The sequence below is a fragment of the Oncorhynchus mykiss genome, chromosome 8 (genome assembly GCF_057628025.1).
Source record: "Oncorhynchus mykiss isolate SJ-2025 chromosome 8, ASM5762802v1, whole genome shotgun sequence".
Classification (NCBI taxonomy): Eukaryota; Metazoa; Chordata; class Actinopteri; order Salmoniformes; family Salmonidae; genus Oncorhynchus; species Oncorhynchus mykiss.
Genome location: NC_143029.1, coordinates 11,102,501 through 11,117,500, shown reverse-complemented (window position 1 = coordinate 11,117,500; position 15,000 = coordinate 11,102,501). Strand labels below are relative to the sequence as shown.

Below are 15,000 nucleotides of genomic sequence, written 5' to 3'. Positions count from 1 at the left end.
CGATGTCCTCCGGCACCCCGTAGTGCCGGAAGACGTGGGTGAATAATGCCTCCGCAGTCTGTAGGGCTGTTGGGATACCGGGCAACGGGAGGAGACGGCAGGACTTAGAGAACCGATCCACAATCACCAGAACCGTGGTGTTGCCCTGAGACAGGGGAAGGTCGGTCAGGAAATCTACGGATAGATGTGACCAAGGCAGTTGTGGAACGGGGAGGGGTTGTAACTTCCCTCTAGGAAGGTGCCTAGGAGCCTTACTCTGGGCGCATACCGAACAGGAGGAGACATAAACCTTAACGTCCCTAGCCAAGGTAGGCCACCAATACCTCCCCCGAAGGCTCCCTACTGTCCTCCTCACCCCAGGGTGACCCGAGGAGGGTAGGACGTGAGCCCACCGAATCAGTTGGTCCCGAACACCAAGCGGCACGTACCTCCGCCCCACCGGACACTGAGGAGGCGCTGGTTCAGCCCGTAACGCCCGCTCGATGTCCGAGTCCACCTCCCACACCACCGGTGCCATCAGCTTTGAGGCCGGAAGGATGGGAGTAGGTTCGGTGGACCTATCCTCCGTGTCGTAAAAGCGGGACAGTGCGTCCGCCTTCACGTTCTGGGAGCCTGGTCTATATGATAAAGTGAACCGGAATCGGGTGAAGAACATGGCCCACCTTGCCTGCCGCGGGTTCAGTCTCCTAGCTGCCCGAATATACTCCAGATTTTGGTGGTCAGTCCAGATGAGAAAAGGGTGCTTAGCCCCCTCAAGCCAGTGTCTCCACACCTTCAGAGCCCTGACCACCGCTAACAACTCCCGGTCCCCCACATCATAGTTACGCTCCGCTGGGCTGAGCTTACTCGAGAAGAAAGCGCAGGGGCGGAGTTTTGGTGGCGTACCCGAGCGCTGTGATAGCACGGCACCCACCCCAGCCTCGGACGCGTCCACCTCCACTATGAATGCTAGAGAGGGGTCCGGATGCGCCAACACGGGTGCATCCGTGAACAGCACCTTCAACCTGTTGAAAGCTCTGTCCGCCTCTGCTGACCACTGCAACCGCACCGGGCCCCCCTTTAGCAGTGAGGTAATTGGAGCCGCTACCTGGCCAAAACCCCGGATAAACCTCCGGTAGTAGTTGGAAAAACCCAAAAACCGCTGCACCTCTTTTACCGTGGTTGGAGTCGGCCAATTACGCACGGCCTTACTGCGGTCACCCTCCATCTCCACCCCCGAGGTGGAAATGCGATAACCCAGAAAGGAGACGGCTCGTTTGGAGAACACACACTTCTCAGCCTTGACGTAGAGGTCATGCTCCAGCAGTCTACCAAGCACCTTGCGTACCAGAGACACATGCGCGGCGTGAGTGGCTGAGTAGATCAGAATGTCATCGATATAAACAACCACTCCCTGCCCGTGCAGGTCCCTGAGAATATCGTCTACAAAGGATTGAAAAATGGCTGGAGCATTTTTTAACCCATACGGCATGACGCAGTACTCATAGTGGCCCGATGTGGTACTAAATGCGGTTTTCCACTCGTCTCCCTTCCGAATACGCACCAGGCTATACGCGCTCCTGAGATCCAATTTTGTGAAGAACTGCGCTCCCTGAAAGGATTCCACTGCCGTAGCAATGAGAGGTAGTGGGTAGCTGAACCCCACTGTGATGGCATTTAGACCTCTATAATCAATACAAGGACGCAAACCTCCCTCCTTTTTCTTCACAAAAAAGAAACTCGAGGAGACGGGTGAAATGGAGGACCGAATGTACCCCTGTCCCAGAGACTCCGTGATATATGTCTCCATAGCCAACGTCTCCTCTTGGGACAATGGGTACACGTGACTCTTGGGAAGCGCAGCGTTTACCTGGAGATCTATCGCACAATCTCTTCCCGGTCGATGTGGTGGTAATTTAGTCGCCTTCTTTTTACTAAAAGCGATTGCCAAATCGGCATACTCGGGGGGAATGCACACTGTGGGACCCTGATCTGGACTTTCCACCGAGGTGGCACCGACGGAAACTCCCAGACACCTTCCAGAACACTCCTCTGACCACCCCTTGAGAACCCCCTGTCTCCACAAAATTTTAGGATTGTGCCGGGCCAGCCAGGGAATCCCCAACACCACTGGAAACGCAGGCGAATCAATAATATAGAGACTGATACGCTCCCTATGGTTCCCCTGCGTTACCATGTCCAGTGGGATTGTGGTCTCCCTGACCACCCCTGACCCTAATGGCCGGCTATCTAGGGAGTGCACGGGAAAGGGAGAATCTATCGGCACAAGCGGAACACCTAATTTAATAGCTAGTCCGCGATCCATAAAGTTCCCAGCTGCGCCTGAATCGACTAGCGCCCTATGCTGGGAAGAGGGGAAAAATTTAAGGAAAAAAATCAAGACAAACATGTGACCAACAGGGGGTTCTGGGTGAGTTTGGTGCTGACTCACCTGGGGTGATCGAGAAATGTTCCGCCTACCATCTCGACTCCCAGACGGACCCCCCCAGCACCGATCGGCCGTGTGTCCTCTCCGACCACAGTTGGTGCAGAGGGAGCCTCCTCCTCCGGTACCCCTCGGCAAAGCCCCTCCCAACTCCATCGTAACAGGAGTGGAGGTGCTGGGTGGTGGAACACACAGGACCCTCTCCGAACGCCCGCGGGCAGCCAGCAGATTGTCCAGTCGGATGGACATGTCAATTAGCTCATCCAAGGAAAGAGCGGTGTCCCGACACGCTAGCTCCCTGCGGACGTCCTCCCGGAGACTACACCTGTAGTGGTCGATAAGGGCCCTGTCGTTCCACCCGGATCCTGCTGCCAAGGTACGGAACTCCAACGCGTAATCCTGGGCGCTCCTTTTCTCCTGCCGGAGATGGAATAGTCGTTCTCCCGCCGCTCGGCCATCTGGAGGATGGTCAAACACGGCGCGGAAACGGCGAGAAAACTCGGGGTAGTGCTCCTTCGCTGAGTCTGGGCCGTTCCAAACTGCATTTGCCCACTCCAGAGCACGACCCGTGAGGCAGGAGATGAGGACATTCACCCTCTCCGCTCCCGAGGGAGTAGGTCTGACGGTGGCCAGGTACAGTTCTAGCTGGAGTAAGAACCCCTGGCACCCTGCTGCCGCTCCATCATAGACCCTTGGAAGCGTAAGACGGAGGGTGCTGGAGTCGGGAGATGGGGAGTCCTGAGGAGGGGGGGCCGAAGCTGGAGAGAGGGGGGCCGAAGGTGGAGAGAGGAGACCGCTTCTCTCCCATCGGTCCAGTCTCTCCATCACCAGATCCATCGCCGTTCCGATCCGATGGAGAACGGTGGTGTGATGTAGAACCCTCTCTTCCATCGATGGGAGGGGAGTGGCTGTTGCTCCTGCTGACTCCATTCCAGGCGGTGCGGGATTCTGTAACGGTCTGAGTGAAGTGGGTGAGGAGTCAGGCGCAGGAAGCAGAGAGTTCAGGGGAGTGCTATTTTAATGCACTGAATAAACGCTGAACATAAGCCAACCCTCACAAAAACACAGGGCGTACTGAACAAACAAATGCCCCAAACAGGGGGACTTAAACTGTCCAGGGAAAAACCCACAAAATGGGAAACCACAAAACCCAATAGACGTGCACACAAGTACACCAAACAGACGATCACAATAATTAATCCCGCACAAGGAACCCTGCGGGCCGGCTGACTAATAAAGCCTACTACCTAACTCAAAACAGGTGCACACAATCAACACATAAGGAGGGGGAGGAAATAATCAGTAGCAGCTAGTAGGCCGGCGACGACGACCGCCGAGCGCCACCCGAACGGGAAGGGGAGTGTCCTTCGGTCGGAGTCGTGACAGTCATACATTTGGCAGGAGGTTAGGAACTCAGGCCATCGGGCCCCCGAGTGGTGTAGTGGTCTAAGGCACTGCATCTCAGTGCTAGAGCCGTCACTACAGACACCTTGGTTCGAGTCCAGGCTGTATCACAACAGGCCGTGATTGGGACTCCCGTAGGGTGGCGCACAATTGGCCCAGCGTCGTGCGGGTTTGGCCGGTGTTGACCCTCTTTGTGAATAAGAATTTGTTCATAACTGACTTGCCTAGTAAATAAATAGTAAATAAATATAAAAAAAAGTAAATAGGAAGTGTAGCTTGTTTTCCATTTCATTTTGTGGGCAGCGTCTTCTCAGATTCACAAAACCTTGTTAAGAAGAAATGTATTCTTAACTCTCAACTAACGTATGAAGAAAGTTAAGCAAAGTTGCTATACCTCAAAAAGCTTCTTGGAAATGTTCTTGCTTTATTTCTTATGTTTCTCCAAAGGCAAAAAGTTAAGAAGAAATTACATTCTGGAAAAGAAAGTTAGTGGATTTGTTCTTGGAAATGTTTTTAATTCCAGTATAGCTTAACACTTGTCTTATACTCGGGGCAGTGAGAGAAAACGCTAAAGAAAGCAATTTAACATGTTTAATTCACTCACAAACTTCATCTGAAAGTTTCAGTATTGATTATTTTAAACCCAAGAACAATTTAGAACAGTATTGTCAGAACAAAATCGCAGGACGAAATATGCTAATATGACTGGCATTGCTACTTAGATAGCTAGTTAAATCGGTTGGCTAGCGACAATCATCTTAAGAAGATAGTTAAGAAATTCGTAAGAAGATATTTGAGAAGTTAGTAAGAAAATCATTCAATCTTAAGATATTGTTGACGAATTGCACTTAAGAACTATCTTATGAACTTGTTATTTTTCTTATGAAGCTTATTAAGCTTTTGCGTACGAAGTGTTTTGTGAACCTGGGCCCAGGTCTGCTTATGGCTGCCTCTCTCGATAGCAAGGACATGCTGAATGTGTCTGTTCATAGTCAAAGCTTTTCTTAATTATGGGTCCGTCACAGTGGTCAGGTATTCTGCCACTGTGTACTCTCTGTTGAGGGCCTAATAACTTTCCAGTTTGGTCTGTTTTTTTGTGGATTCTTTACAATGATTCAAGTAATTATCTTTTTGTTTTCTCCTGATTTGGTTGGGTCTAATTGTGTTGCTGTCCTGGGGCTCTGTGGGGTCTGCTTGTGTTTAAGTCCCTCTCTGTGGGGTCTGGTTGTGATTAAGTCCCTCTCTGTGGGTGAGGGCATTGTTATGGAAGGGTTGAGAAAGGGTCACTTCCTTTCAAGTGGTTCTAGAATTTAATTGTTCTTTTCTGGATTTTGACAATTACAGGGAATCGTCCTAATGCTGCTCTGCATGCATTATTTGGTGTTTCACATAGTACACTGAGGATGTTATTGCATCAATCAGCTTGCAAATTCTCAATTTGGTGTTTGTCCCATTTTGTGACTTCTTGATTGGTGAGTGGATCCCCGGCCTTCACAGCTATACAGTGCAATGGGTTCTATAACTGGTTCAAGTATTTTTAGCCAGATCCTAATTGGGTTGTGAAATCTTATGTTCCTTTTGATGGTGTAAAGGACCTTCTTGCCTTGTTGTCAGATCATTCACAGCTTTTTGGAAGTTACTTGTGGTGCTGATATTTAGGCTGAGGTCGGTATAGTTTTTGTGTGCTCTAGGGCAGCAGTGTCTGGGTGGAATTTGTATTTGTGGTCCTGGCAACTGGACATTTTTTGGAACACCATTATTTTTGTCTTACTGAGATAGATTTACTGTCAAGGCCCAGGTCTGAAAGAATCTGTGCAGACGATCTAGGTGCTGCTGTAGGCCTTCCTTGGTTGGTGACAGATCATCATCAAGATTTTTTTTAAATCAACAAAGCATTATAAGACTTTGATTTTACTTTGGTTTGTTTGTTTGTCAATAAGGGAGGGCCTGGGTGTTTCTCTTTGAGGGTCCATATGGTTTCAGAATGTTAAGGGGACACTCTGTTTCTCTTCGAGGATCCATATGGTTTCAGAATGTTAAGGGGACACTCTGTTTCTCTTTGAGGGTCCATATGGTTTCATAATTTAAGGTAGCTGTTTCTCTTTGAGGATCCATATGGTTTCAGAATGTTAAGGTAGCTGTTTCTCTTCGAGGATCCATATGGTTTCAGAATTTAAGGTAGCTGTTTCTCTTCGACAGCCCACATGGTTTCATACAGTGGTGTCAGTTCAGTTAAACCCAGGGTAGGGACATTTCTACATTTCTACCCAATTTAAAACAAACAACTCTAAAAGGTTGTTTGGAGAACTGCAAAAATGAACCAAAATGATCCCAGACATGAATTATCAGCGCAGTATTAAGTTAAAAGTCTGTGGAATGGCAAATACAACCACCACTCAACCTCATCATGAATGGACTCATTTACTTGTGTAAGGGCGCATACAGTGCAACATGAAATAGGTGCATAAAACACGCTATTAAGTCACAACAAGGCCGACTTCAAATGCCTCCATGGGTGTGACTTTCACGTTTGGGGAAACAATATTTTCACCATCAAATTGCACCTTTGTAATAACGGATTGCATTGCATCTATCATCACATTATGTTGCTGTAAAGTAGTTACATAGATATATGTTTTACCTGTACATACTGGTACCGTAGCTCCTTAACTCTGTCCTCATTCCTTTGGAATGGTACACGGTACAGCTGTTTCATACTCATCTGGTTTCTATGCAGCACCCTGTCGATGGTTGAGATGCTAACCGTATGGATGTTTTCAAAGACATCGTTGTCTTCTATAATGGTTATTTTGTATTTCCCTGAGTCTCATGGCATTGTTTGCTCGGACCATGGTGCAAATAGCCTCCTCCTGTTGAGGTGTGAAAAGGCGTACTCTGCCACCGGTTTGAGGTAATCTTGCAGTCCTATGTGGGGAAAAATGCAGTGATGCATCGCACACTTTCACATAGACAAAACCTATGCGAACACACATTTTACTGTAAAACATTCAGGTGGGTGCATGTAAGGTGCAGTATGTATCTGTATAGAGTATATTTCTGTATGCTGTGAAATACAAGTGGACTACTGTAATATGAAGCATTGTAGGAAGTATACAGTATACTGCTTATATACAGTAACAGTGCACTGTACATTGGTGGACAGACCTGTTCTCTCTTCGAAACGTTTGAACTATTGAGGACACGGTTGATCTCCCAATATTCGGCTGCACCCTTTGACCCGCCTCAGCCATTGTAAGGCCATGATTGACAACATGGTCTACAATAGTGGCCCTTATGTCATCAGATATGCGCCTATGTCCTCTTCTGCCTCTTCCTCTGTTTTGCCTTCCACCACGCATCCTTGCTCCTCTTCTTCCTCCTCTTGGCTGTTGACCCTGTTAGTTTCCTGGTTCATCCATTATTGGAAAATTGCAACTCTGTGTTGTGGTCTGTCTATATATGCTTGCCAATTGATTCTTCATGAGATGCACCTTTGAGCAATTTAGACAACTGTTTGATTGTTGGTTGAACTAACACTTTACATTCCTTCATGAGTGAGGGTCAATTTCACCTGCACGATTCATCAATTCACGTTTTTGTACAAAAGGTCTAATAGAAATGTGTAAAACTGTGCTTGACAGTTTATGACAAATTGTTCAACAATTGTGCATGTAATGGCTTATGCAAGGAACTAATGCCTAGATGTTTTGAGGGGTAAGACTATTCAACAGAGAACCATCTACTATATTTTGATCAACATGACATGAGCAATTGATAATGTGGAAAAAGCTGACACTTGTACATTATCAATTGCAATTTGTTCAAAGGAATAAGAAATTGCTTTAATGATGTGCACAAGTGACTAGATGATTTGGAATTTGTACAAGTAGTATCAAGAATTGCACTTTTGATCTAAGAAATGCACCAAAGCGACTGAGAAAAACTGTCACACAAAAATAGAAAGGCTTCAGCAAAAACATATACAGCTTATTTTTTGCCATTGCAGGTTTTCACAACAACAACCAGAAAGAAAAGTAGAATTACAGTACAGTAATCAATACAGTATGTTACTGTAAACTCATGGAGAAAAAAAAAAATTACAGTAAAATGGTAAACAAAACATATTATTGTAAGGGATTGTAAGGGAGGGCGTGGATGGTTTATGGATCCCGCCTTCTGTTAGGGTCTGGCCACATCACCTCATCCACATCACAAGCAATGTCAACCCTGGCTAGGCAACGGGGAAAATATCGCCTTGCGTGCTGTATCCATCCCTGGACTGACCCCACCTCAATGTCTCCGCATGCCTCTTCCATTGCTTGCAGAAGAGGCAGGTGGTCATGTGTTTGGTGGTCATGTACTTTCCAACGCCAAGCCGAAGATAATTCCTCAACCGAATTGAGAAATGGGGAGTAAGGGGGCAAGTATACAACTGAGAAGTTATTGTGGTTGGTGAACCAGTCCCTGACCAGAGCAGCCCGGTGGAAACTAACATGATCCCAGATGACAACAAACCTGGGCTGCTCTGGTCCGTCCTGTACAAGTGCACCGCGGGTGGCATAGTCCTATAACATTTCTGCCCCGACGCCTGGTTCTAGCTAGATCGAATCCAGCTTCATCAACGAAAATAAACTCACGAGGCTGTGCAGCTGTAACAAATCCAGGACTCTCTGTAACAGAACATACATACACTGTACAGTGTAACTCAACATAGAACTACAATGTCTACATTTTCACACAAGGATGGGGGTGGGGTTGGACTGGGTCAGACACATTCAGTCAAAACTACAAGCTACAGGCAAGGCCCCAGAATGGGGGCACCTGCCTTGGTCACATACTGCTTTGTCTGAATGTATCTATGCAGTGCCAATGGGACACAATCTACTGCCATTACTGTATTACAGTACAGTGACACTTACTTGCACATGATCATAGCGAAGGTCTTTGACCCTAATGCTGCTCCTTTCAAATGGAACGCTGTTGTACAGCTGCTTCCTCGTAAGTTGGTGTTGAGGCAAGATGCGGCAGAGTGTCGACATACTGACACGGTTGATATTATGGAATGTTGTGTGATCTGCGATGATTTGCTCTCATAGTTGATGACGGCGGATGGTGTTGTTTGCCAACATTAGATTGACAATGGCCAGTTCCTTCCTGTTCATGTGTAAACAGACGCGACCTTCCACCCTCAGGAGGTCGTCTGGCAGCTCTGTAGAGAATGCAAGAATGTGATGTCATTGGTTAGGTTCTTTTTTACATATTGTACTGTCACACTGTACACAGTAACATCACAACTGTATTACATGTACTTCACAGCACTATACCTAAAAAAAAATGTTCACTGAGGAGCATAGACATAATATTGTAGAACTACATTGTATTATACTGTGATGCAGATTGATGTGCAACAATTCCATAGGTACAGTCTCGTGTAGAACGTTGAAGACATACCCGTTCTCTAGTCTAAATGTCTGTATTCTGGATGCTACCGTGTAGCGACTCAGGTTGGGCTGGCTCTCTGCCTCCCTTGTCGTCAGGCCGTGATTTATGACACGGTCCACCAAAGTGGCCCTAATGTCATCCGAAATATGTCTCCGTCTATTGCCTGTTCCCCATCTTTGTTCTTGTCCTCCTCCTCTTCCACTTCCTCTCACTGCCTCCATGTTTGCAAAGTTCTCACAAAAGAGGTGATCTTACCTGAGGTCTATATGTAGTGCTAAGGCTCAGACTGTTTTCATGTGTGTGTGTGTGTGTGTGTGTGTGTGTGTGTGTGTGTGTGTGTGTGTGTGTGTTGCCATTTTCAGGTGTGTTTTGGCATTTTGAATAAAGTGTTTTCCAATGATTGCAAAATATTTCATTCTTGAACGAAGTGTCATGTAAGAAACAGTGTGTAGTGTTTTGCAAGGTGTGTTGCAGAATTGCAAACAAAATGCAAAGCAGAAAATGAGTTTGTACTTTTGGTGCCTTTGTTTAAGGCATGGTTACCAAAGTTAAGGGTTTGATGCTTCTGTCTAGGCATTCACTTTCAGTGTGTAAGCAATCGGCAAAAACTGTAACTATAATCCACATAATAATTCACATTTCTTGTTGCTGCAGGATTATTTTCCTGGTATAGCAAACTGGCCAACATTTTAAAGCCAACCTCTGTTTATGGCAAAAGTTCACATTTTACATTTTGACACACCAATCACAGACAAGTGATGGATGACCGGCCCCATGAGCAGACTCTGTCTCTTCCCTGATGGCCATTAACTTAATAGGCCATCGTGGCAATGGGTATAATGTTGGGGCTGGTTCATTTCTGTCTGGAAAGAGAGACAGAGAAGACACAAGACTAGGTCTCGACCCAATGACCCATGAACTTTAACCCCTACTGGTCGTAACCCATGGCCATTTGTCCCCGAGCCCTGTCACGACACACACACACGCACAAACGGTCAGCATTGAATTGACTACTGCATTGTGACATTCATATCCCCAGTAGATAATATGTAATTTAATATGCTTGTGGTAGGATTCGTCTCCTTTTACCCACAATAAACTGCATGCCATTGAAATTGTCTGCAACATGTGTGATAAACATCTTCATTGTAATAAGTAGCAGTGAACCAGATGACACCACACTCTTAGGAGAAAAGGGTGCTACCTAGAAGCTAAAAGGGTTCTTCAATTGTCTCCCCATAGGAGAACCCTTTGAATAACCCTTTTTGGTTCCAGGTAGAACCCTTTGAGTTCCATGTAGAAACCTTTCCACAGAGAGTTTTACATGGAACCCCAAAAAAGGTTCTACCTGGAACCAAAAAGGGTTCACCTATGGGGACAACCCTTTTGGAACCTGTTTTTTGAAAACATTGTGAAACCAGTGCTTACTATACACATTGACATGGTGACTCTGTTTGCCTCCCAAATGGCACCCCTTTTCCTTTTAGTTCACTACTTTATACCAGGGGCCTATGCGTTCATTTGGGATGCAGCCTTTCACTACATACCCATCAGCGATACAGAGGTGTTTCTCCCCCTGTTACATACAGGTCACTGTGTGGTTGCAAGAGGAAGGGTCATGGCTAAGTGTGTGTGTGTGTGTGTGTGTGTGTGTGTGTGTGTGTGTGTGTGTGTGTGTGTGTGTGTGTCCAAAGCTGTGTGTGTCCATGCCCAAGGCTGGGTGTGTCTGCGTGAGTGCGTGTGTGTGGGTGTGCTCAATTCTATGGTCAAACTGGTCACATACCCCCTCGTCCCCTTTAAGAACCCCCCCACCCCACCCCCCCTCCCCCTTTGAACCTCTCTGTAACCTTGGGCAGGGCAGCAATACATTCCAATCCCGTTACAACCTGATCGATGGCTGTCCGGCTCCTCTTCTGCTGACTCAGCCCAGTAAAAGTATTGATTATTGCTGGGATCAGCTAGAACCGCTGACCAGCCGCAAATGACAGTCTGGGCCGTCTGGCCAGGACAAATACTGAGGGTTATTTTGCCAGCCTGCAGGTTGAGTTCAGTCCTAAGGGACTCCATATGACTCCATATTAAGGGCATTTTCATTGCAGTGATTTGTTATATAAATGTGAGTACCATGAAGAGAGAGCAAGGGGCGCAATGTTATGTACACTACCGGTCAAAAGTTTTAGAACACCTACTCATTTAAGTTTTTTTTTTTCTTTATTTTTACTATTTTCTACATTGTAGTATAATAGTGAAGAATCAAAACTATGAAACAACACATATGGAATCATGTAGTAACCAAAAAAGTGTTCTTAAAATAGCCACCCTCTGCCTTGATGACAGCTTTGCACACTCAACCAGCTTCACCTGGAATGCTTTTCAAACAGTTTTGAAGGAGTTTTGAAGGAGTGCCCACATATGCTGAGCACTTGTTGGCTGCTTTTCCTTCACTCTGCAGTCCGACTCATCCCAAACCATCTCAATTTGGTTGAGGTCGGGGGATTGTAGAGGCCAGGTCATCTGATGCAGCACTCCATCACTCTCCTTCTTGGTAAAATTGTCCTTACACAGCCTGGAGGTGTGTTAGCTCATTGTCCTGTTGAAACACAAATGATAGTCCCACTAAGCCCAAACCAGACTTGAAGAAACTTTCAAAGTTCTTGTAATGTTCCGTATTGAATGAACTTCATGACTTAAAGTAATGATGGACTGTCGTTTGTCTTTGCTTATTTGAGCTGTTCTGCCATAATATGGACTATCGGGCTATCTTCTGTATACCCACCCCACCTTCTCACAAGACAACTGATTGGCTGATTGGAATTAAGAAGGAAAGAAAATCCACAAATTTACTTTTAAGAAGGCACACCTGTTAATTGAAATGCATTCCAGGTAACTACCTCATGAAGCTGGTTGAGAGAATGCCAAGAGTGTGCAAAGCTGTCATCAAGGCAAATGATAGCTATTTGAAGAATCTCAAATCTTTAACACTTTAACACTTTTTTGCTTACTAAACTCAGCAAAAAAAGAAACATCCCTTTTCAGGTGTCCCATGCTTGTTCAGTGAACCATAAACAATTATTGAACATTGCCTATGGGCACAAACCCACCGTCACTGGACCAGACAGGACTGGCAAAAAGTGCTCTTCACTGACAAGTCGCGGTTTTGTCTCACCAGGGGTGATGGTCGGATTCACATTTATCGTTGAAGGCCTGTACTCTGGAGCGGGATCGATTTGGAGGTGGAGGGTCCGTCATGGTCTGGGGCAGTGTGTCACAGCATCATCGGATTGAGCTTGTTGTCATTGCAGGCAATCTCAACACTGTGCGTTACAGGGAAGACATCCTCCTCCCTCATGTGGTACCCTTACTGCAGGCTCATACTGACATGACCCTCCAGCATCACAATGCCACCAGCCATGCTGCTCGTTCTGTGCGTGATTTCCTGCAAGACAGCAATGTCAGTGTTCTGCCATGGCCAGCGAAGAGCCCGGATCTCAGATCCATTGAGCACGTCTGGGACTTGTTGGATCGGGGGGTGAGGGCTAGGGCCATTCCCCCCAGAAATGTCCGGGAACTTACAGGTGCCTTGGTGGAAGAGCGGGGTAACATCTCACAGCAAGAACTGGCAAATCTGGTGCAGTCCATGAGGAGGAGATGCACTGCAGTACTTAATGCAGCTGGTGGCCACACCAGGTGGACTGTTACTCCCCCCCCCCCCCCTCCCCTTTGTTCAGGAACACATTATTCCATTATTCCATTTTAGTTCACATGTCGAAAGTAGTCAGCCCCCTTGACTATTGCAATATTTTTTTACATTATAGCCTTATTATAAAATGGATTCAATTGTTGTTTCCCCCCTCATCAATCTACACACAATACCCCATAATGACAAAACAAAAACACGTTTTTAGATATATATATATTTGCAAATTTATAAAAATGTATAAAAAATAAAATGCTGATATCACATTGCATAAGTATTTAGATCCTTTACTTTGTTGAAGCACCTTTGGCAGCGATTACTTCCTCAAGTCTCATCCTCAAGACTTCTTGCTACAAGCTTGGCAGATCTGTATTTGGGGAGTTTTTTCTCTGCATTTTTCTCTGCATATCCTCTAAAGCTCTGTCAGGTTGGATGGGAGTATCAGTGCACAGCTATTTTCAGGTCTCTCCATAGATGTTCGATCAGGTTCAATGCCAGGACTTTCAGAGACTTGTCCCAAAGCCACTCCTGCATTGTCTTAGCTGTGTGCTTAGGGTCGTTGTCCTGTTGGAAGTTGAACCTTCGCCCCAGTCTGAAGTCCTGAGAGCTCTGGAGCAAGTTTTCATCAAGGATCTCTCTGTACTTTGCTCCGTTCATCCTTCCCTCAATCCTGACTAGTCTCCCAGTCCCTGCCGCTGAAAAACATCCCCACAGCATGATGCTGTGAACAAAATGCTTCACCATAGGGATGGTGGCAGGTTTCCTCCAAACGTGAGTAGTTGTAGTAGTAGTCGTAGTCATAGTAGTCGTAGTCGTAGTAGTAATAGTGCTAGTCTGGTCTAGTGGTAGTGTGGTAGTGCTGTGCAATTCAGCCACCCGTTGCCACAGTTGACAGGGTGTTTGAGCCCCGGGCCTACCCTGAGACATTCAACCCTACAATTCAGCCACCCGTTGCCACAGTTGACAGGGTGTTTGAGCCCCGGGCCTACCCTGAGACATTCAACCCTATAATTCAGCCACCCGTTGCCACAGTTGACAGGGTGTTTGAGCCCCGGGCCTACCCTGAGACATTCAACCCTATAATTCAGCCACCCGTTGCCACAGTTGACAGGGTGTTTGAGCCCCGGGCCTACCCTGAGACATTCAACCCTATAATTCAGCCACCCGTTGCCACAGTTGACAGGGTGTTTGAGCCCCGGGCCTACCCTGAGACATTCAACCCTATAATTCAGCCACCCGTTGCCACAGTTGACAGGGTGTTTGAGCCCCAGGCCTACCCTGAGACATTCAACCCTATAATTCAGCCACCCGTTGCCACAGTTGACAGGGTGTTTGAGCCCCGGGCCTACCCTGAGACATTCTCCCTCTTCACTTTGTCTAAAAGATTTATGGAAGGAGTACGGAATTCCATTTTAGAAAATAGACACCAGTAACCCAAAATGGCCATCTCCTAAATTAGACACAAGCCTTCTAAGTAAACCCAGCCTAGGTCACTTTAACTCCAGTGTACAGTGTCCATTTTAGGACACCCACAGCTTCAGCACAACCTCTTTCAATTTCAGCAGAACGTTTAAGTTTAAGCAGAAGTTGCCTCTGAGCCTGTCCTAATATGGACACCGTACATTTGGTCTTTTTGCGTGTTTGTCCAGAGAGAAGGGCGTCATTCCTCCGCTCCGAGGTGAAATTCCCCTAGGTACAGATCTAGCATCAGCTTCCCTTCCCCCAGTCCTAACCTTAACAATTAGTGGGATAAATGAAAAACTGACCTAAGATCAGAGTCTAGGGGCAACTTTAATAGTAGAGGATTAGTAAAGAAAGGATTTAGGTTCTAGACAGTCCATCTGTTGTTTGGGGATTTTCCCCAAAGTGTCTTTACTTTATGACAATTGGGTACTTTTTCCAACACTGCTCACACCTCCCTTTCCTGCCGTAAATACTACTTTTTAAAATGTTATTTCACCTTTATTTACCTTTATTTAACCAGGTGGGTCAGTTGAGAACAAGTTGTCATAAATGTCCCTAACTCCCCCAC

General features: G+C 46.4%; 1 pseudogene; it reads left to right on the top strand.

Annotated features, from left to right (window-relative positions):
• LOC149981388 (general transcription factor II-I repeat domain-containing protein 2A-like) overlaps positions 1-14,401 on the top strand; it is a 36,916-nt pseudogene extending 22,515 nt beyond the window's left edge.
• The last annotated feature ends 599 nt before the right edge of the window (positions 14,402-15,000 follow it).